This window comes from Marmota monax, unplaced genomic scaffold (assembly GCF_021218885.2).
Source record: "Marmota monax isolate L192 unplaced genomic scaffold, Marmota_monax_Labrador192_F-V1.1 WCK01_AAM20220418_F8-fsc00451, whole genome shotgun sequence".
Lineage (NCBI taxonomy): Eukaryota > Metazoa > Chordata > Mammalia > Rodentia > Sciuridae > Marmota > Marmota monax.
In genome coordinates, this window is record NW_026694711.1 from 223,560 (window position 1) to 246,100 (window position 22,541).

Here is a 22,541-nt window from a genome sequence, read left to right on the forward strand (position 1 = left end):
TATTAATCATTTCCACATAAGTAAGGCAGATGATTTTGAAGGAGGGTACAACTTTTAGTCCTTTATCTCATTTATTCAACATATATATCCTGAGAACTCTCTATGGTAGCCAGCTGTTTGCTACAGCCTGGCAATTAAAAAAAAATACAAAACCTAAAAATCTTAACCTGGAGCTCAGCTTAGAGACAGACAAAATGCTAGCTAATATCTAGCAATTCTTGATTATTTTCTATATACTAGAGACCATGATAAGCTTTTTGCCTGCTGTTCAATTAAATTTACAATAGTTAAACCTATTTTTTAGACAAGGACACTGATGGTTAGAGAAAAGTTCTATCAACTTAAGGAGTGGGGTACTGGCAAACTTGCCAAGTGATAATAATAGGAACAGATAAGATGCAGGTGTTATTAGAAATGGGGGCAGTGAGAGAGTACTTGCTTCAGGAGATGATACTTGAGACATGGAAACAGAGGAGCCAAAGTAACAGACCCATATGCACTTAAACTGATTTCATCAGAGAAGAAAGTGAAAGCAAACCAAAATTTGCCCAGATCTCAAATGCTCCAAGTGAAATTCTTCTTTCTAACAAGTTGCTTAATTTTGTCTCTCGGTTCTCCTCATTACACTTTGAAGAATGTAGACTCTCCCCTTGCCAATAAGCTAGAGGAAGTCAGGATAATTCTATTCTATTTATGAAAAGCCAAAACAAATCACAGAAGTGGCATCAGGACTTAGGGAAATTGGATCCTTTTTGAAGAAATTTATTCTAGGATCTTGAGAGAGGACAGTTTCAGCCAAAACAGCTTACTTTTTACTTTGGTGGGTAGGGGAGATTCATTCCACTGTCCTCTTGAATCTTAGGAACTTTCCGAGGTGTGTGTGTTCTAGCTGAGACTTTAGACACTTCTTATTTCAGTGATTATTTTTTTCCCAAGGACTTTAAATTTTCCATCCTGACACTCCTTACTGGAACTGTAGTTGATATTTGAAGGATTCTTTTAAGGTATTGTCAGAGCTTGGGGTGCAGGGATTTCTAGCTAGTCATAAAGGTTGTTAGTTGGCAGTTTAAGACAGTATTTATTATAAATATCAATAACAGTTAAAATGTTTTGAGCTCCCAGCAGCTCAGGAGGCTGAGGCAGAAGGATCACAAGAGTTCAAAGTCAGCCTCAGCGACTTAGCAAGGCTCTAAGCAACTTATTGAGACTCTTGTCTCAAAATTTTAAAAAAGGGGGTGGAGTGGGGATGTGGCTTAGTGGTTGAGTGCCTCTGGGTTTAATCCCTGCTATCACCTCCCCCCAAAAAGTATTGAGCAATTTCTATGTGAAAGAAATTATTCTAAATTCTTGACAATACCAATCTGATAAAAATTGTATGATTATATAACAAATAAGAGTACCTCTATAGTTTGAATCTCCCCTCCAAAACCATATTTGAAATTTAATTGCCACTGTAATGGTATTGTAATGTTGGCCCTTTAAGAGATGATGGAGTTATGAGGGCTTTATTCTCATGGATGGATTAAGTCCATTATCCCCAGAGTGAGTGGATATAAAAGCAAGGTTAGCTGTTCAGCTTTCTTTTGCTCCTCTCTCTCTCTCCCTCCCTCCCTCCCACTCCCTCTCCTTTCCCCTCTCCCTCTCCCTCTCCTCTTGCACCAGATGTCAGCACCTTGATCTTGGACTTTCCAGCACCCAGAACTGTGAAAAATACACTTATTTTCTTTTTTCCCAATAAGAGACATATTTATGTAAAGAAAAAGAATTCTATCAAGGAGAAAACAAAAGTTTTAAGATGGGAATCCATAAAATATAACTCAAGTCCTTTTTATGGCAACTTGTAAATATAGTTTATAAGTACATATAAATAACTACATTAATCTTTTAAAGGTGGTCTCTGCTTGATAATCTTATCGTTTCTTTGCAAATAATAGGGAAGAAAAAAAATCCATTTCCTTAATGCTCGAATGGCCTCTCATCATCACGTCTGAATACACAGTTGAAATATTCCAATAGTAGTCAACAATTTAAGCTATAATGAAGTAGTTCTATAACTAGTGAACATGTGTCATAAGAAATCAGGTTAACTTCTTCTGCTTCATCCTTGAGAACACAGTATTTTCCACTACATTGGCAACTCAGAAAAAAAGAATGATCATCTTCGTTCCTAGACATTTATTCAAGATATACTTGAGCATCTACTTGGCCCAAATTTCTTAGCTCATCTTCATGCCACTGCAGGTCATACTCTTTTTTTGTCTCTTCATTCCCTAGAATTTTCCATGCTTGATCAACTTTGATGAACTTTTGTATACATTCCTCCACTTTTCCTGCTGACACATCTGTACTTTGTTTATCTGGATGATACATCAGTATGAGCTTTTGATACTTTTGTTTTAGGTCTGACATATCTGCAGACTGGTCTGCCCCCAGAATGCTGTACCAATCCTTTTTTTTTTTATAATTTTTTATTGTTGGCTGTTCAAAATATTACATAGTTCTTGATATATCATATTTCACAATTTGATTCAAGTGGGTTATGAGCTCCCATTTTTACCCCATATACAGATTGCAGAATCACATCAGTTACACATCCATTGATTTACATATTGCCATACTAGTGTCTGTTGTATTCTGCTGCCTTTCCTATCCTCTACTATCCCCCCTCCCCTCCCCTCCCCTCCCCTCCCCTCCCCTCCCCTCTTCTCTCTCTGCCCCCTCTACTGACATTCGTTTGTCCCCCTTATATTATTTTTCCCCTTCCCCTCACTTCCTCTTGTATGTACTTTTGTATAACCCTGAGGGTCTCCTTCCATTTCCATGCATTTTCCCTTCTCTCTCCCTTTCCCTCCCACCTCTCATCCCTGTTTAATGTTAATCTTCTTCTCATGCTCTTCGTCCCTACTCTGTTCTTAGTTACTCTCCTTATATCAAAGAAGACATTTGGCATTTGTTTTTTAGGGATTGGCTAGCTTCACTTAGCATAATCTGCTCTAATGCCATCCATTTCCCTGTAAATTCTATGATTTTGTCATTTTTTAATGCAGAGTAATACTCCATTGTGTATAAATGCCACATTTTTTTTATCCATTCATCCATTGAAGGGCATCTAGGTTGGTTCCACAGTCTAGCTATTGTGAATTGTGCTGCTATGAACATCGATGTAGCAGTGTCCCTGTAGCATGCTCTTTTTAGGTCTTTAGGGAATAGACCGAGAAGGGGAATAGCTGGGTCAAATGGTGGCTCCATTCCCAGCTTTCCAAGAAATCTCCATACTGCTTTCCAAATTGGCTGCACCAATTTGCAGTCCCACCAGCAATGTACAAGTGTACCCTTTTCCCCACATCCTCGCCAGCACTTGTTGTTGTTTGACTTCATAATGGCTGCCAATCTAACTGGAGTGAGATGGTATCTTAGGGTGGTTTTGATTTGCATTTCTCTGACTGCTAGAGATGGTGAGCATTTTTTCATGTACTTGTTGATTGATTGTATGTCCTCCTCTGAGAAGTGTCTGTTCAGGTCCTTGGCCCATTTGTTGATTGGGTTGTTTGTTCTCTTATTGTCTAATTTTTTGAGTTCTTTGTATACTCTGGATATTAGGGCTCTATCTGAAGTGTGAGGAGTAAAGATTTGTTCCCAGGATGTAGGCTCTCTATTTACCTCTCTTATTGTATCTTTTGCTGAGAAAAAACTTTTTAGTTTGAGTAAGTCCCATTTGTTGATTCTAGTTATTAACTTTTGTGCTATGGGTGTCCTATTAGGGAATTTGGAGCCCGACCCCACAGTATGTAGATCGTAGCCAACTTTTTCTTCTATCAGACGGCGTGTCTCTGATTTGATATCAAGCTCCTTGATCCATTTTGAATTAACTTTTGTGCATGGCGTGAGAAAGGGATTCAGTTTCATTTTGTTGCATATGGATTTCCAGTTTTCCCAGCACCATTTGTTGAAGATGCTATCCTTCCTCCATTGCATGCTTTTAGCCCCTTTATCAAATATAAGGTAGTTGTAGTTTTGTGGATTGGTTTCTGTGTCCTCTATTCTGTACCATTGGTCCACCCGCCTGTTTTGGTACCAGTACCATGCTGTTTTTGTTACTATTGCTCTGTAGTATAGTTTGAAGTCTGGTATCGCTATACCGCCTGATTCACACTTCCTGCTTAGCATTGTTTTTGCTATTCTGGGTCTTTTATTTTTCAATATGAATTTCATGATTGCTTTCTCTATTTCTACAAGAAATGCCGTTGGGATTTTGATTGGCATTACATTAAACCTATAGAGAACTTTTGGTAATATCGCCATTTTGATGATGTTAGTTCTGCCTATCCATGAACAGGGTATATTTTTCCATCTTCTAAGATCTTCTTCTATTTCTCTCTTTAGGGTTCTGTAGTTTTCATTGTATAAGTCTTTCACCTCTTTTGTTAGGTTGATTCCCAAGTATTTTATTTTTTTTGAAGATATTGTGAATGGAGTGGTTGTCCTCATTTCCATTTCAGAGGATTTGTCGCTGATATACAGGAATGCCTTTGATTTATGCGTGTTGATTTTATATCCTGCCACTTTGCTGAATTCATTTATTAGCTCTAATAGTTTCTTTGTAGACCCTTTTGGGTCTGCTAGGTATAGAATCATGTCATCTGCAAATAGTGATAATTTAAGTTCTTCTTTTCCTATTTTGATGCCTTTAATTTCTTTCGTCTGTCTAATTGCTCTGGCCAGTGTTTCGAGAACTATGTTGAACAGAAGTGGTGAGAGAGGGCATCCCTGTCTTGTTCCAGATTTTAGAGGGAATGCCTTCAATTTTTCTCCATTCAGAATGATGCTAGCCTGAGGCTTAGCATAGATTGCTTTTACAATATTGAGGTATGTTCCTGTTATCCCTAGTTTTTCTAGAGTTTTGAACGTAAAGGGATGCTGTACTTTGTCGAATGCTTTTTCCGCATCTATCGAGATGATCATATGGTTCTTATTTTTAAGTCTATTGATGTGGTGAATAACATTTATTGATTTCCGTATATTGAACCAGCCTTGCATCCCAGGGATGAATCCTACTTGATCATGGTGCACAATTTTTTTGATATGTTTTTGTATCCGAGTGGCCAGAATTTTATTGAGGATTTTTGCATCTAGGTTCATTAGAGATATTGGTCTGTAGTTTTCTTTCTTTGAAGTGTCTTTGTCTGGTTTAGGTATCAGGGTGATGTTGGCCTCGTAGAATGAATTTGGAAGTTCTCCCTCTTTTTCTATTTCCTGAAGTAGCTTGAAAAGTATTGGTATTAGTTCCTCTTTAAAGGTTTTGTAAAACTCTGCTGTATACCCATCCGGTCCTGGGCTTTTCTTAGTTGGTAGTCTTTTGATGGTTTCTTCTATTTCCTCAATTGATATTGGTCTGTTTAGGTTGTCTATATCCTCCTGACTCAATCTGGGCAGATCATATGACTTAAGAAATTTATCTATGCCTTCACTATCTTCTAATTTATTGGAGTATAAGGATTCAAAATAATTTTTGATTATCTTCTGTATTTCTGAAGTGTCTGTTGTGATATTGCCTCTTTCGTCCCGTATGTTAGTAATTTGAGTTCTCTCTCTTCTTCTCTTTGCTAGCATGGCTAAGGGTCTGTCGATTTTGTTTATTTTTTCAAAGAACCAACTTTTAGTTTTGTCAATTTTTTCAATTGTTTCTTTTGTTTCGATTTCATTAATTTCAGCTCTGATTTTAATTATTTCTTGCCTTCTACTTCTTTTGCTGTTGTTTTGCTCTTCTTTTTCAAGGATTTTGAGATGAAGTATGAGATCATTTATTTGTTGGTTTTTTCTTTTTTTTAAGGAATGAACTCCAAGCAATGAATTTTCCTCTTAGAACTGCTTTCAATGTGTCCCATAGATTCCGATATGTTGTGTCTGTGTTTTCATTAATCTCTAAGAATTTTTTCATTTCTTCCTTGATGTCCTCTATAACCCATTGATCATTCAGTAACCTATTGTTCATTCTCCAAGTGATGTATTCTTTTTCCTTCCTTCTTTTATCGTTGATTTTCAGTTCCATTCCATTATGATCAGATAGGATGCATGGTATTGTCTCTACTCCTTTATATTGTCTAATAGTTTCCCTGTGACATAATATATGATCTATTTTTGAGAAGGATCCATGTGCTGCTGAGAAAAAAGTGTAACTGCTTGATGTTGGGTGGTATATTCTATATATGTCAATTAAGTCTAGGTTATTAATTGTGTTATTGAGTTCTATAGTTTCCTTATTCAACTTTTGTTTGGAAGATCTGTCCAGTGGTGATAGAGGTGTGTTGAAGTCTCCCATGATTATTGTATGGTGGTCTATTAGACTCTTGAACTTGAGAAGAGTTTGTTTGATGAACATAGCTGCACCATTGTTTGGGGCATATATATTAATGATTGTTATGTCTTGTTGGTGTATGGTTCCCTTGAGCAGTATGTAGTGTCCCTCTTTATCCCTTTTGATTAACTTGGGCTTGAAATCCATTTTATTTGATATGAGTATGGATACTCCTGCTTGTTTCCGAAGTCCATATGAGTGATATGATTTTTCCCAACCTTTCACCTTCAGCCTATGTATGTCTTTTCCCATCAAATGCGTCTCCTGTAGGCAGCATATTGTTGGGTCTTGTTTTGTGATCCATTCTACTAGCCTGTGTCTCTTGATTGGTGAGTTTAAGCCATTAACATTTAGGGTTATTATTGAGATATGGGTTGTTCTTCCAGCCATATTTGTTTATTTATGTTACTAAACATGGTTTGTTTTCCTCTTTGATTATTTTCCCCCCTTTAGTGTCCTACCTCCCACTGTTGGTTTTCATTGTTATTTTCCATTTCCTCTTCCTGTAATGTTTTGCCAAGGATGTTTTGAAGAGATGGTTTTCTAGCTGCAAATTCTTTTAACTTTTGTTTATCGTGGAAGGTTTTAATTTCATCTTCCATCCTGAAGCTTAATTTTGCTGGAAACACAATTCTTGGTTGGAACCCATTTTCTTTCAGTGTTTGAAATATGTTATTCCAGGATCTTCTAGCTTTCAGAGTCTGTGTTGAAAGATCAGCTGTTATCCTGATTGGCTTACCCCTAAATGTGATCTGCTTCCTTTCTCTTGTAGCTTTTAAAATTCTCTCCTTATTCTGTATGTTGGGCATCTTCATTATAATGTGTCTAGGTGTGGGTCTCTTATGATTTTGCACATTCGGCGTCCTGTAGGCTTCTAGGATTTGGGGTTCTGTCTCATTCTTCAAGTCTGGGAAGTTTTCTCGTATTATTTCATTGAATAGATTGCTCATTCCTTTGGTTTGAAACTCTGTCCCTTCCTGTATCCCAATGACTCTTAAATTTGGTCTCTTGATGTTATCCCATATTTCTTGGATGTTCTGCTCATGGTTTCTTAACAGTCTTGCTGAGCTGTCTATGTTCTTTTCAAGTTGAAATACTTTATCTCCATTGTCTGATGTTCTGTCTTCTAAGTGTTCTACTCTGCTGGTAGTATTCTCAATTGAGTTTTTAAGTTGGCTTATTGCTTCCTGCATTTCTAGGATTTCTGTTTGTTTGTTTTTTATAACCTCTATTTCCCTGTATAGTTGATCTTTTGCTTCTTGGATTTGTTTATGTAATTCATTGTTGAAGTGATCTTTCATTGTCTGATTTTGCTGTCTGATGTCTTCCTTGAGACTCCAGATCATCTGAAGCATGTATATCCTGAATTCTTTATCTGACATTCCATCTGCTGCAGCTATTACCTCTTCTAACGTTGAGTTGACCTGCAATGCTTGTGGTCCTTTCTTTCCTTGTCTCTTCATACTGTTCGCGTTCCTTTCTACTTGGTGAAACTGTTGTGCTATTGAATTTTCCCCCTATAAATTTATATTGGTCTTGTATAGTTGCAAAGTCTCCCTCGCAGGCACGGGCGGCGGCTCTGTCCCTCTGCGGGCCGCTAGGCTTGTTCTGTCATTGGTCACAGTTCTGTCTACTTTGCAGGCGCAGGCAGCGGCACTGCCCCTCTGCAGGCCTCTGGGGCTGTACTGCCAGTGGGTCGCAGGTCCGCCTACCTTGCAGGCGCGGGGGCGGGGGGCGGATCTACCCTTCCTCAGGCCACTGGGCCTGTTCTGTCTCTCGGTTGCAGGTCTGGCCTGTTCTGATGGTGGTCACAGTTCCGTCTACCTTGCAGGCGCAGGGGGGAGGGGGCGGCTCTGCCTCTCAGCAAGCCGCTGCTCCTCTTCTGCCGGTGGGTCGCAGGCCCGCCTACCTTGCAGGAGTGATTGGAAGCTCTGTCCCGCCGCGAGCCACTGGGCCTTTTCTGTCGGTGGTCAGCGTTCCACCTACCTGGGAGGCGCGGGGGGTGGGGGGCGGCTCTGCCCCTCAGCAGGCCGCTGCGCCTGCTCTGTGTGTGGTCACAGTTCCCTCTACCTTGCCGGTGCAGGGGGAGGGGGTGGCTCTGCCTCTCAGCAGGCCGCTGCTCCTCTTCTGCCGGTGGGTCGCAGGCCCGCCTACCTTGCAGGAGTGATTGGAAGCTCTGTCCCGCCGCGGGCCACTGGGCCTTTTCTGTCGGTGGTCACCCTTCCACCTACCTGGCAGGCGCGGGGGGTGGGGGGGCGGCTCTGCCCCTCAGCAGGCCGCTGGGCCTGCTCTGTGCATGGTCACAGTTCCCTCTACTTTGCCGGCGCAGGGGGAGGGGGCGGCTCAGCCTCTCAGCAGGCCGCTGCTCCTCTTCTGCCGGTGGGTCGCAGGCCCGCCTACCTTGCAGGAGTGTTTGGAAGCTCTGTCCCGCCGCGGGCCACTGGGCCTTTTCTGTCGGTGGTCACAGTTCCACCTACCTGGCAGGCGCAGGGGGTGGGGGGCGGCTCTGCCCCTCAGCAGGCCGCTGGGCCTGCTCTGTGCGTGGTCACAGTTCCCTCTACCTTGCTGGCGCAGGGGGAGGGGGCGGCTCTGCCTCTCAGCAGGCCGCTGCTCCTCTTCTGCCGGTGGGTCGCAGGCCCGCCTACCTTGCAGGAGTGATTGGAAGCTCTGTCCCGCCGCGGGCCACTGGGCCTTTTCTGTCGGTGGTCACCGTTCCACCTACCTGGCAGGCGCGGGGGGTGGGGCACTTATTTTCTTTATGTATTACCCAATCTGTGTTTTTCTGTTATAGCACCAGAAAACAGACTAAGACACGTACCTAGTATATAATGTTCAGTCAGTGAATAGTAGTATTCGTATATTCTCTATCTCTTCTATTCTTTCTTCCTTTAAACATACTTTGATTGAAGACTGGGCCTACTAAAAGCACAGGCTTTTCAATCTTAGAGGGGTCATTTTGGCTGCTTCATCATCCTTTCATCAAGTCCTGTAATAACAATTCCGTGACTTTTCTATATCTATCAAGTCCTGTTCATACCTCCTTCTAATTTTGTTCCCTGATTTGTTAATGAAATTATACATATTCTCTCATTATTCCTTTACTTGACCCAGGTTATTACTACTCAACCTTTAGTTCTGCTTATAATCCAGATTGAATCAGGAGGTGTGGGGTGGAACCTGAGGAGATTCTAATTTCTAATGTTTTTGAGTGATATCAGTAGTGTTCGATGGATTACACATTTAGGTAGTAAAGATCTAAAGAGGCTCAAAGTTTATCAAATCTGTTATTTAAGCATATGAGGTGATTAATACTTAAAAATGTTAAATGATTTTTCTTAAGGTTGCAGAGCTAGTCAGTGATAGAGTCTAGACTTGAACCCAGCTCCTGATTGTCATGCTGTACTTAAACTGTCCACTTCTGCAATTACTTCTTGAAGCAATTTCTTGATGTCAAATTGCCTGTTCTGCTTCATCTCAGCCTGTGGAAGTGAGGTAGAGGAGTCTTCTTGTGTCTGATCTAAATGTAATTTTGCTTTGCTGAATTATTACTATAATTATTTCTAAAGGTCACTTGTGAATGTTTTCAAGTTATTTTGGCTTAAAATGTCATGAGCATGAAAGCTTGTGCATGGAAGCTACAAAGAACTCTAAGATACAAACTCCACTGTTCATACAGTTTTTGTTAGTTCAAAAGAATAAGTAAGGCTGATTCAGATATTTGGGGATAGGTTTATTTGTTGGAGAGGGAGGGGTAAAGAAGTTTAAATAGGCTCTCACTTCTGGGTTTGCAGCATGCCAACTCTACCTGAATATGATTGAGGTCCTCTTTTCCCGATGTGGGAGAGAATAATTGTCAGTTTATTGGTGAGGTAAAGTAGGGCACTTAAGGATTTCCACAGAGAACTCTTTTAAAATAGTTCTTGCCAAATCCTGCAACTCAAGGTGCCTGCAGGTTGTTGAGCTTACTTGAGATAATTTGATAGCTTGGGACTCTATGACAGTTGAGAAGTTGCAGAAGGCTCTTAAGCATTGTTGGAATCTAGTTAATTGAGTTCTTCCTTTGCAGCTGTGCTACGGATGTATCAGTAACCATGTTAGTAAATGCCTTCATGGTACCTTTAACTTTCTTCAAAGTTTCATCTGCCTATATTGATTTTGTATGTGGATATGGGATAGTGTGTTTGTCATTTTTTTCTTTTTTATTTGTTCTTTTTAGATATACATGACAGTTTAGAATAAGTTATGGTCCAAGAACATTCATGGAGCATAACTTATTCTAATCAGAATCCAATTCTTGTGGTTGTACATGATATGGTGTTTTGCTGGTCATATATTTATATATGAACATAGGAAGTTATATCCGATTCATTCAACTGTCTTTCCTATTCCCAACCTCCTACCTTCCCTTCATTCCCCTTTGTCTAATCCAATGAACTTCTATTCTCCCCCCACCTTATTGTGTTAACATGTGTTTGTCATGTTTTGATTAAAAATAAAGTCCAGGAACATCATCTTTGTAAACTTGGTAGTTTTAACTATCCAGTTATGGATAGTAGAGGGACTTGAGAATCTCAAATTCGTATTTCAGATTATCTGGGCACATTAGCAGAAACAGTACACCCATCTAGTGGAAAAAGTCCTCAAACAAAACATCCTCCTCTTGAGTATTCAAGGGGAAGAACTGAGCTGGATGCTGAGTGCCCAGAACTATATTTTCCCTGTGTTTATATTATTTTGTTAAATCCACTTAATACAACCCTATGCAATATTATTGTCCCCTCTTTTTTATAAAGGAAATACTGAATCAGAGAAGTTAACTAAAAGAACTTCTTACTGTCACAGAGCTAGCATTTGGTATCTGGGATTTGAATGCAAATCTAACCACCAGAGCCCTTGCCCTTAAGTAATATCAAGCTGATTTCATTCACCTACGTTATAAAGGTGTCAGATTCAAACATCAAAGCCCTCTTTGATAAATATTCTCCTGTTATTTACTCATTCACCTTCTTACTGTCTCACATGACATCTCACATGAGATCATAGAAATAACAGGGCCCTGGAAAGTATATTAAGGAGGTTGCTCCTACTTGTACCATATAGTACCCAATAGTCTAAGAATATTTTTGTTATGTCTGTTCCAGTGCCTATAACATAGGAGGATCTCAGTGAATATTTATGGAATGAATGAATGAGTAAAAGAGTAAATCAACAAGTTTTAAAGAATTATATACCTAGTTTAACTCTTCCTGACACATTATATGTCCTTGTACATGTTCCTAGTCAAGGATATATAAATTATGTATATATGTACCCAAAGATACACATACTTATTCAGAAATTGCTGTCTTGATATACACAGACTCATAAAGATACATCTCCACATAAAAGAATATTTGTTGTATTAGTTTCCTGCTGCTATAAGAAAGTACCATAAAGTGGGTGGCTTTAAATGGCAGAAATTTATTTTCTCACAAATCAAAACTAAGATCCCACTAAAAACTCTAGAGTAGTATCCTTCCTGGTATCTTTCAACTTCTAGAAGCATCACATATTCCTTTGCTTGTGGCAGTATAACTCTAATTTCTGCCTCTATTCACATGGTGGTCTCCTATTGTAACGTGTCTCTCTCTTGACATGGTTTCTTCCCCTTCTTTATAAGGACACCAGTCATATTGAAATAAATCCTACTCTAACAATTTCATCTTGATTATTTCTTCAAAGTTTTTGTTTTCAAATAAGTACATCCACAAGTATTGATGGTTAGGAACTGAACATATCATCTTGTGAGATACAATACAACCTATAACAGTCTGTCCTTTGGCTCTCCAAAATTCATGTCCTTCCTGCGGGCAAAATATATTCACCCTACCCCAACATTTCCAAAGGTTTTAGTTAATTCCAGCATCAATTCTAAGTCCAAAGTGTCAGCTAGATATAATGAATTTAAAAATTCCTAATCTTATTTTCTAAACCATTTAAATAAGATATGGTTGAGACTCAGTGAAATTCTTCTCTATCTGCATATCTGTAAAACCTAAAAAAAATTAATACTTTCCAAAATACAATGGGTGGACAGGAATAGGATAGACATTCTCATTCTAAATGGAAAATATTAGAAGGATAAAAAGGTATCATGGGTCCTAAGCATGTCTGAAACTTACCAAGGAACATTCTATTAGATTTCTAGGTCTGAAAATAATCCTGTGAAGTATGATGTTGTGTTATCTGGGCCTGATTGGCCTTGCCCTCTAGTCCAATCAAGATAATGGCTCATTTTTTTTTCTGCCTAAGGGGATTACATTTTTTTGGCCAGGACTCTGTATATCTATGACTCTACTCTTGGAGTCATTAGTTCTTTGTTTCATCCCATCATTATCTCTTTTAGTCCAGACTAGTAGTATTTCTGCTGGTATAAAATTTCCATAAACCTAATGATCACCTCATTTACAAATGCCAGGGGTTAGTATTTTCATGTATCTTGAGGAGGATGCAGTTCAACCTGTAACACTTGGGTATGCCTTCACACATATACATACACACATATAACATGTATGTGTGTGTGTGTTTACAAAATAGAACATCCATATGGTGTAGTGTGGAGATGGGTTAGGGCTCAGCAAACATTTATAATCTGATATATAAAGCACATATTGGCTTGCTGGTACTTAATCATGCTAAACATCTCTACCTCAAAACTTGCATTTACTTTTCCTCTGCCTAACACTCTTCCACTTCCCTCAGATATTTGCATGGCTTATTCTTGTTTTTAATTTAGATCTCTTTTTAAATATCATCATGTCAGAGAAGCTTTCTTGACTGGGGTATCCAAGATAATCCAACCCCATCTACTCCCAACATTTTTAATCTTCTTTGCCTGCTTTGTTTTTATCCATAACAATTTATACCACTTGGTCATTTGTTCAACCCTGAGACTGCAAAAGCCCCAGTGTTCTGTTTACCAATCTCAAAGAAAAAAACTTGGAAGGCTCAACAGAGAGTTTGGACATCTACTCCTCAGTGGTACAGGACATTTTATTAATTGTGCATTCCTCAGGCCAGGACAAAATTTAGGGCACATTGCACTTATGAGCAGGGACAATATAAAGGATATGTTGTATGCCCATTGTGCAGATAAGCACATTTTATGAGTACATTCTTTTACTTCACAACCGGGATTGCTCTGCTTTGATTCCCCTCCTAAAGATTTAAGACAATGGAAGTGGTCAGTTTCCCTTCTCCTTATCTTTGTTATTACATTCTTTGGAGTCCTTCTTATTTCACTGACAGGAACAACAAGCTTAAGCACTGAGTTGTGTTTGCCCTAACACCATTATCTATTTATTTTATTATCTGTCTTCCCTTACTAGAATGCAAGTTTCATGAGGCACGAGGGCTAAGACTTTTGTTTGTTATTGTTCCATACTGTTTTCCCCAAAGCCCAAGATGGGGCATGACACATTATGGATACCCAATATTTGTTCATGCAATGAATGCACAGAGAGAAAGAATTTTTATGGAGCATCTGCTTGATGCCAGGTATTTTCATATTCTGCTTCATTTAATACTCAGATGTCTGAAAATTTATAAGACAATCAGGTGAGAATCATGTGAAAAGACACAAAAAGCAGTGCCTGAAAATTCTCTGTTGGAACAAAATGACTCTGGTCTCTCCTATTATGTGAGCAATTGGTGTCCCATTTGGTTTAGCAACTTTTGTTCTCTATGGATTCTATTATAAATAAAACATGGGCTCTGCCTGAAAGGAGCTAAAAGTTTAGTTCAGGAAGAACTTTTTGTTTTCAAAAAGGTGTGAGTATTAACCAGACAAAAGGGTGAGGGGACCATATGTGTGTGTGTGTGTGTGTGTGTGTGTGTGTGTGTGTATTATGTGCAGGGACAATATAAAGGATATGTTGCATGTCCCTTGTGCAGATGAGCACATTTTATGAGTACATTCCTTTACTTCACAACCAGGGTTGCTCTGCTTTGATTCCCCACCTAAAGATTTAAGACAATGAAAGTGGTCCTTTTCCCTTCTCCTGACACACACAAATGCATGAAAAGCAATGGCATTTCTATCACTGTATGCCCTCCCACATACTACATACTATACCATCTTAATCAGCAGTAGTAGCAGCAACAGCACCATCTGTTGCATTTACTACATGCCAGGCACTGTGCCAGGCACTAGGGTAAAGGATGACTATGGCTTAATCTGTACTGTAAAGATATTTATAGTCCACTTGGGTGGGTGAGGCACATAAGAAAATAGTTATCCAAGGCAGTGCAGAATGCCCAACATGAAGGGAACAAACAGCTGATGCTCCAGGAATCCACATGTTCCACATGATAGGGAATAAGATGATTGGAAAAATACTTCAAGGAGGTCAAAAGCTTGAGCTAAACTTCAAAGATGAAATTTTATCAAAGATATATATATATATAGAGAGAGAGAGATAGATAGATAGAAAGAAAGAAAGAAAGAAATTTTTGTGGGGACCAGGCATAGTCCAAATTCAACTTACTAGACTATGAGTTCCATGAGGGTAGGAAGCATGACTGCTTTTTTAGCACTATATTCCTGCTGTCTAATACATGGCTTGACACTTAGTAGAGAGTTATAATATTTGTGATCACAGTGTGTAACCTCTGAACAGACTCTGCATGGGTGAACAGAAATAAGGATAGGTTCTATGAAATATTTTGTATAAAGGTCATGTTGATACCCTTTAGGCTGTCCCCTATCCAAATCTTAGGAGTCCGAGGAAAATTTAGAGGGAATAGGTACTAGGTTGCTGAGCCAAGATTGTCTTTGTAAATCCATAGTGTTTCCCAATCTGCCCATGCTTCCTCCAATCTATGTATTTACTTATGCAGTGAATTTTTCTACTTGCCATTCATCCATTTACATGTTTATTTACATGTTTGCTAAAATATGAAAATTTCCTTTGCATATGAAGGCTGATAGTTGGGCTCATGGCCTGGGTTTTAAGCAAAAGTACACCATAAAATATCTTTTGTACAGATAAACAAACCTAAGATTATGAATTTCAGGAAGTGGAGCAAAAATTGATGCACCAAAAGGAGCTATAGGTTTATAAAAGTACCAGTGCAAATATTAAGAATAAACTGATGTACAAAGTAGATACTAGATCAAATAGAGTTTAAGTACAAATTATGGGCTCTAACCAATACTCCTTGAATATGTAAGTGATCAGGAAGAGGAAGTAGAATCTTGTGCAAATATTTTCTCAGGTTAGAAAACAATTATAATTATACTCTTCTGATAGCCCAGAGTTTCTCTATTTGACACTATTAATATTTTGACTAGAAAACTTTTCCTATGGAGGGCTATCCTATACATTGTACTACGTTTTGCAAATTCTGGCCTCTATATACTATGTGCGCCAGTTGTGACAATGAAAAATCTCAAACTTTCTGTCTTTTTGTCTCCTATCATGATGTCATAGTGCTTCAACAAGCATCTTAAACATATCTCCTTCTTATGCACATGTGTGAGAATTTCTTTAGCATAAACATCTAAAAGCAATCTTGGGTCAGAGTGTATACAGTATACACTTTCAAATTTACCAGAAATGGCTCACCAGAGTATATGTACCAATTTATAGCTCAACATTCTATTCTCCTACCTCAGTTATCAGTAATATACATGTTCCTGTTTTTCCTGTATCTTCTGATATTTAGAGTTATCAGACTTCAGACATATTAATTTTCCAATCTAGTTGATATGAAATGATAATGCATGGCCTTGATTCATATTTCCTCACAAAACTTTGTTCATATTTTCAAGTATTTATTGGACATTCAGATTTCCATTTTTTGTAAAAGGCCAGTTTACTTGCTTTTTTTTCTTTAGTCATTCTTTCTTTTAATCATTAATTTGAAGTCATCTTTTATATATTTTTCATAAATTATTTGTTGATTATATGTGTTGTAAATATTTTCCCTAATCTGTATATTGTCTTTTTAAAAGAAAAGTTGCAGGCTGAGGTTGTGGCTCAGCACTAGAGTGCTTGCCTAACACGTGCAGAGCCCTGGGTTTGATCCTCAGCACCAAGGTTAAATAAATAAATAAAGGTATTAAAAACAAAACAAAAGAAAAGTTGCAAAGATAGTACAAAAGTTTCTGTATGTGCTTCATTCAGCTTGCCTAACTATAGTACATTTGTGAAAACTAAACAATTAACACTGAAGCTATTAACTAAACTGAAGATTTTAATTTGATTTCCCTACTAGTACCCCTTATCTTTTCCAGTACACATTTGCATTTACTTTTTATATCTCTATCTCCAAGGACAAAGGTTTTATGATCCCAACACTTCTGATGGTAATAGCCTGTTATTTTGTAGAATGTCACTTAGTTTGGCATTATCTGATGTTTTCTCATGATTACATTGAGGGTTGTGGAGAAGAATAACACAGAAGTGATATGCCCTTAACATCATGTCATATTAGGGAGTACATGAGATTCATATGATTTATGGAAATGTTAACCTTGATCCCTTGTTAAGGTTGTCTTCCAGGTTTATCCACAGTAGAGTCACCATTTTTCCCTTTCCAAGAGTCAGGCACTAAGTCTAGCCCACATTCAAAGGAAAAGGAATTAGCTTTACTTCTTGGAGGAAGAGATAACAAAGAATATGAGTCCATATTATAAAACTACAATAATTAATAAATAGTTATAAGAGATGCTTTGTGAGTATACAAACATTCTATTCTTAAAGTTGAACCCACTCATTTTAACATTCATTCATGGATTTTGCCTGCAGAAATTTTTATTGTGGCATAATGATAGTGTTTTTCTATTTTCCTCATTTTTCACAATATATTAATTAAAATTATTCTGTAAGGAACATTTTTCCCTTTGTCCTCATATATTTAATTTTTGAATAATTTACTGTATACCAGTGTGGACTCATGTGGACTTTATTCTTTGGGTTTTAACTCAATACTATCATCATTTATTTTGTTGCTCAAATTGTTCTCACTTTGCCTATGGGAGGTCTTTCAGGTTGGCCCCTATGTCTTTTTGGCATATGTCATACTTTCTATAGTAAATTGTTTCTTAGTTATGCTTATTGTATTTTAAACTTTAAAGATTTTAATTTCAATTTAGTCAAGTGGATAAATCTTTTCCTATGGATTGAGTATTTTTATGTCTTATTCAAAAAATATTTCCCTGCTCTGACATCTTACTGTAATGAAATCTCTTGTTTTCTTCTAAACATTTTACAGTTTTGCTTTCATGTTTAATCATTAATATGTCTACTGTTTGTATGTGTAGTTTTAGGGTAGGAGTCTAATTTTACTTTTTTTTCCATATGGCTATATGATCAGCCAATTACCATTTAAGAGAAATAGTCCCTGGCTGGGGATGTGGCTCAAGCGGTAGCGCCCTCGCCTGGCATGCGTGCGGCCCGGGTTCGATCCTCAGCACGACATACAAACAGAGATGTTGTGTCTGCTGATAACTAAAAAATAAATATTAAAATTCTCTCTCTCACACACACTCTCTCTTTACAAAAAAAAGTACTTTTTAATAGTCCCTTATTGACCATTACACTCAACCAACACAATTCAGTCTTTTCAGAACAAATAGTATATAATCCAAGGTGATTTGTCAAATCTACCTAGACAGAAAAGTGGTTGTCAATATTATAAAATATTCCCTTGTTGAAATAGAACTCTGCTTTCTATGACAAGAATAGAGAAAATGGCAAACAAGGAGAATGTCCATATTTTGTTATTAAAAATATTGGTTAACTGGTTTAAGAGGAGGTAATACAACTGCCATGATCTACTCACCTCCTAAATCTTAATATTTTGAATTGCAGTTATCCCTCCAGAAATTCTCGGTTCTTGGGAATTCTGTTGAAAATTTCAAATTTCTAAGTAATTGTTTTTATAGAACACACCTTTCTGTTTTCACTAATGACTATATATGTGTGTATAGCATTTTGCTTTTCCACAGTTTACTCTGTTTTAGGAGGAAAAAAGAGAGACTTGATGACCATTATTTGCTTATGCCTTCCAACCTGGAATTAGCTTCTTTTTTCTATTTACCAAAATATGACTTGTTCTTAAGATTCCAGTTCAAATCATACCAGATAATTTCTACCCGTGAAGAATGCTAATAACATTTTTTATATTGCTTTACTTTGAAGATATTCTTAATTGTAAATTGTAGTATAAATTGATAATAGCTTTTTGAGCTATTAAAGGGAAAAGCTTTTTAAGCTATTTATGGGAAAATGTGCCACAACGTAAGTTTATATCAATTATAAGATAAATTTTGATTTCATAGTTGTTAAAAGCGAAAAAAAAAAAGTGTCCTAGCATCAAGGTAACATGGTATTGCTTAATTCATTAATTTAGAAATTAAGCACTTTAAAAAATCCTTTATCAATCAGTTTAACTGAATTGGCTTAGCTAATTTGTATGTAGCTTTTGCCTTAATAGGAATTCTTTGAGAGGAAAAACCATTCTCACATATGTTTTTCTATTCTTAGCAGTCATGATATATAAAACCTTAATAAAATTACATGTACTGGCTCAGGAGGCTTAGGCAGAAGAATTGCAAGTTCAAAGGCAGCCTCAGAAACTTAGTAAGGCCCTAAAGACCCTGTGTCAATAAAAAATAACGATAAAAAGGCTGGGGATGTGGTTCAGTGGTTAAATACTCCTGGGTTCAATCCGTGGTATCAAGAAAAAAAAGTACAGATACTTCTTCTCAAAAAGGTGCTCAAAAAGGCTTTTGAATGGAAATCAGCTGAATTCTCTGTCTCCTTATCCTAGTACCCAGTAGAGCTGGATAAAAGGGCAGCCTATACTTATCAATAATAAAAGCATCAGGCAACTGGGGAATGGCTTAAAACAGTTAAAGATCTCAAGAATTTACAACATTCCATCAAAAGTAAGCAAAGATTTAATGGTCAGAACCAGAACATACAATGTCTGAAAAGGCACACCCCTATTTTAGCTATCTCTTGAATCCTAGCTCTAGATTTTGAATGACCAAAAATTATTCCTTTTGGTGATAGCATTCACTTCTCTTCCTTCTGCCCATGATGGTATTTAGTTCTCAGTTCAATTAGCACCCCTCCCTAATCCCTGCTTCCTTGATTTGAAGTTTTCAGTCAATATGCTTCTAGATTCTGCTTTAACAAATTCTGCCTTCAGAAATCACAATATTATAAGAGTTGGGAATAATGCCATAAAAAAGTAAAGTGTATAAACTGTACCCATTGTGTGGTCCAGAGCCCTATTCAATTCTCCCCTTGGTGGGGCATGATTAAGTTCCTGGGATCACTGGGTTCAACCTGGGAGAAGCATAGGAAAGCGGGTATCTGACTTTGTAGGAATTAGGGTTGGATCCCAGTCTTCTAGTGGCCATATATTTGGTAGTTGAAGGGGAGCCAGGTATGCATTCAGGAGAATAGACTGGTGTGGATAGTAGAAAAAATTAGTCTCATAATACTAAAGTGCTGGTGAAGATATAGAAGACTATGAACTCTCTCATATTGTTGGTGTGATTATAGATTTGTACAAGGACTTTGAAAATAGTTTGGCATTACTAGTACAGTAGAAGTTCAGCATTGCTTACAATCTAGTAATTTTACTTTTGGGTAGAGAATCTTTAAGGCCTTACTTCTCCAAGTATGGTCATTAGACAAATTACAACATCACCTAGAAATTTGTTAGAAATGCATAATCTCAGGCCCCGCTCCAAACCTACAGAATTGGAACCTGAATATTAACAAGATCCTGGGTGATTTGTATGCAAATTAAAGTTTTAGAAGTATCTATAAGAACTCTCACACATGTGCACAAAGAGACCTGATCAAAAATATTTGTAGCATCATTGCAACAGGAAAAGAAAACAGAAACAACCCAAATATCAGTTAATAGGAGGATTTATAATTCTGGTATTTTGTTAGCAGTGATAGCAGTACTAAATAATAAACTAGAATCACTTGGATAAGTCTCAGAAATATATTGGGGAGGAAGAGCAAATTGCAGGATGATTCATATAATTTGTATAATGCTTAAAATGTTAGATATACTGTTTTACACATATACAAAATATAAAAATGTTCATGGGAATAAAAACACCAAATTCAGGATAGTAGTTTTTTCTAGGGAGACAAATGAGATTGTGGAGGGTCACTTATTTGGCTTGAAGTATCTGTATAAGGCTCTAATTTTTCAAAAAAGAGCATAAGCAAATAGGGTATCATGATATAATTTGAAAAATTGGAGAAGTAGGTACATGGGTTTTCATTTTTAATATTTTTTAATACAAGAAAGTGACCATCCAGAGAAAAATGAATCTAAAACTATCGTGACCACATTAGCACATGTACCTGAAACATTCTAATACCTTTTTTCAGTTTATTTCCTTCAGTTAATTAATTAATTTTTTATTTATATATGATTTACAGTTGGTGACCATCCTCCCCTCTTCAGTATCACTACCAATTTCATGGATCTCTATTCTCTAAAGTCCATATATCATTCATAGCTATCAACTGAACTTTTTAATAGGGTTACTACACCTAACTCTCACCAAAGGTCTGACAGTGAAGGTCCCAGATTCCATAACCAGTCCACATCAGGGAGCTAGTTAGAAAAATAAATGGTGAAGTAAGAAATGAATTTATTTATGATTTTGCTAATACTGGCAGAGCATTAGGGTTTTATATGTGGGAGAACAAAGCTAAATATAGGCATATGTGTATCTGGTCAGGCCAGTCAGGCGTTGGGCCTGCAAGTTGAGAAGTATGTTGTTATTCTGGTTTTGCTAGTTTTTTCAGTATTAAGACCAGGGGGTGGTAAGGCAGTTTTTGCTTTTACCATGAGATGGACCAAGCAAGGAAAAGCAACTTCTATATAAGTAGAGGCCCCTTGGTCAAAGTTATGAGCTCCATCTGGTGGAAAGATTTTTGCTTTTAGACAATCATGGGTAAGAACCCCTTTTTCTGTAACCTCTTGGCTCTGCTTGCTTTTGGCAGGGTTAACATAACTGACTCCATTTTCTTCTTCATTTGTTTTTGCCCTGCTGGGAATTGAACCAGGACCTTGACACATGCCAGGCTCTACCACTAAGCCATATCCCCAGCCCACAGCTTACTACATTTTGATTTTGACAGTTATCCCACCTTTTTCCTGAATGATTGTTTTACCTTCTTTGAAGGCATTGCTGGTTAATCACCCTGTGGTTTGCTTTTGATTGTGTCTCATTGCCAGAATGGACCTGTCTGGGAAATTGGTTCCATGTCAGAGGGGAAGTAGTAACATAATTAAGAATTAGTGTTTAAAGCATTTTGTCCAGATTTGAGCAAAAAGAGGTTTAGAGAGAGTGGTTTGGGGGCTCAGTTTATGTGAAGTTCATTGCTAAGTTTAATCTTGTCTGTTTCATAAGCAATAGCTAGCATCTTAAAACATTGGGTTTTATGCAGAATTTTGCCAGACAACAGTTACAAAATTTAAAAGGAAAATACAAAACAAATTAATAAGGGCAAATCAAATCTAGTTTATATAGCAGATTTGAACTGAAAAACAATCTATTTTATTTCTATCAATTTCACCATGATAAACAAGAAAACCAGTTTACTTTTAAAACAACTTTAGTTTTGTCAAAAAGGTTCATTTAGGAGTACTTAGGAGTACTTTTTAGAATCATTTTTATGCAGACTAAGATGAACTACCATTTAGGCAAAAAGCACATTACTTTACACTTAAAATATAATCATTCCTGTTAAATTGTAAAAGTAAATAATACAATATGTTAGAAATCATCTCATGAGTTCCAAGCGAAATTTTCTTTGCTTCTAGAATTTAATCCTCTGGGATTCTAATCATACAGAATTTCAGGAATTACATTTTATTTACAATAAATGCTAGTGAGAATGTAGGTAAAAAGGAACTTTTATATACTGTTGATGGGAATGTAAATTGATACTGCCTCTATGGAAATCAGTATGGACGTTCCTCAAAAAGCTAAAAATAGAACTACAATATGATCCAGCTATACCTCTCCTTGATTTTTGTCCAAAGAATTAAAGTCAGCATACTTTAAATATACATGCATATCAGTGTTTATTGAAGCAAAATTTACAATAGTCAAGTATGGAATCAGTCTAGGTATCCATCAACAGACGACTAG

At 37.4% G+C, this 22,541-nt stretch overlaps 1 protein-coding gene and 1 pseudogene across 2 annotated transcripts in view; one reads left to right on the forward strand and one right to left on the reverse strand.

Moving 5' to 3' along the window:
* Positions 1-22,541, forward strand: part of Klf8 (KLF transcription factor 8) — a 275,905-nt gene that overhangs the window by 7,328 nt on the left and 246,036 nt on the right. The gene's annotated exons all lie outside the window — the stretch shown is intronic.
* LOC124078861 (dnaJ homolog subfamily C member 24-like) lies at positions 1,904-21,573 on the reverse strand (annotated as a pseudogene).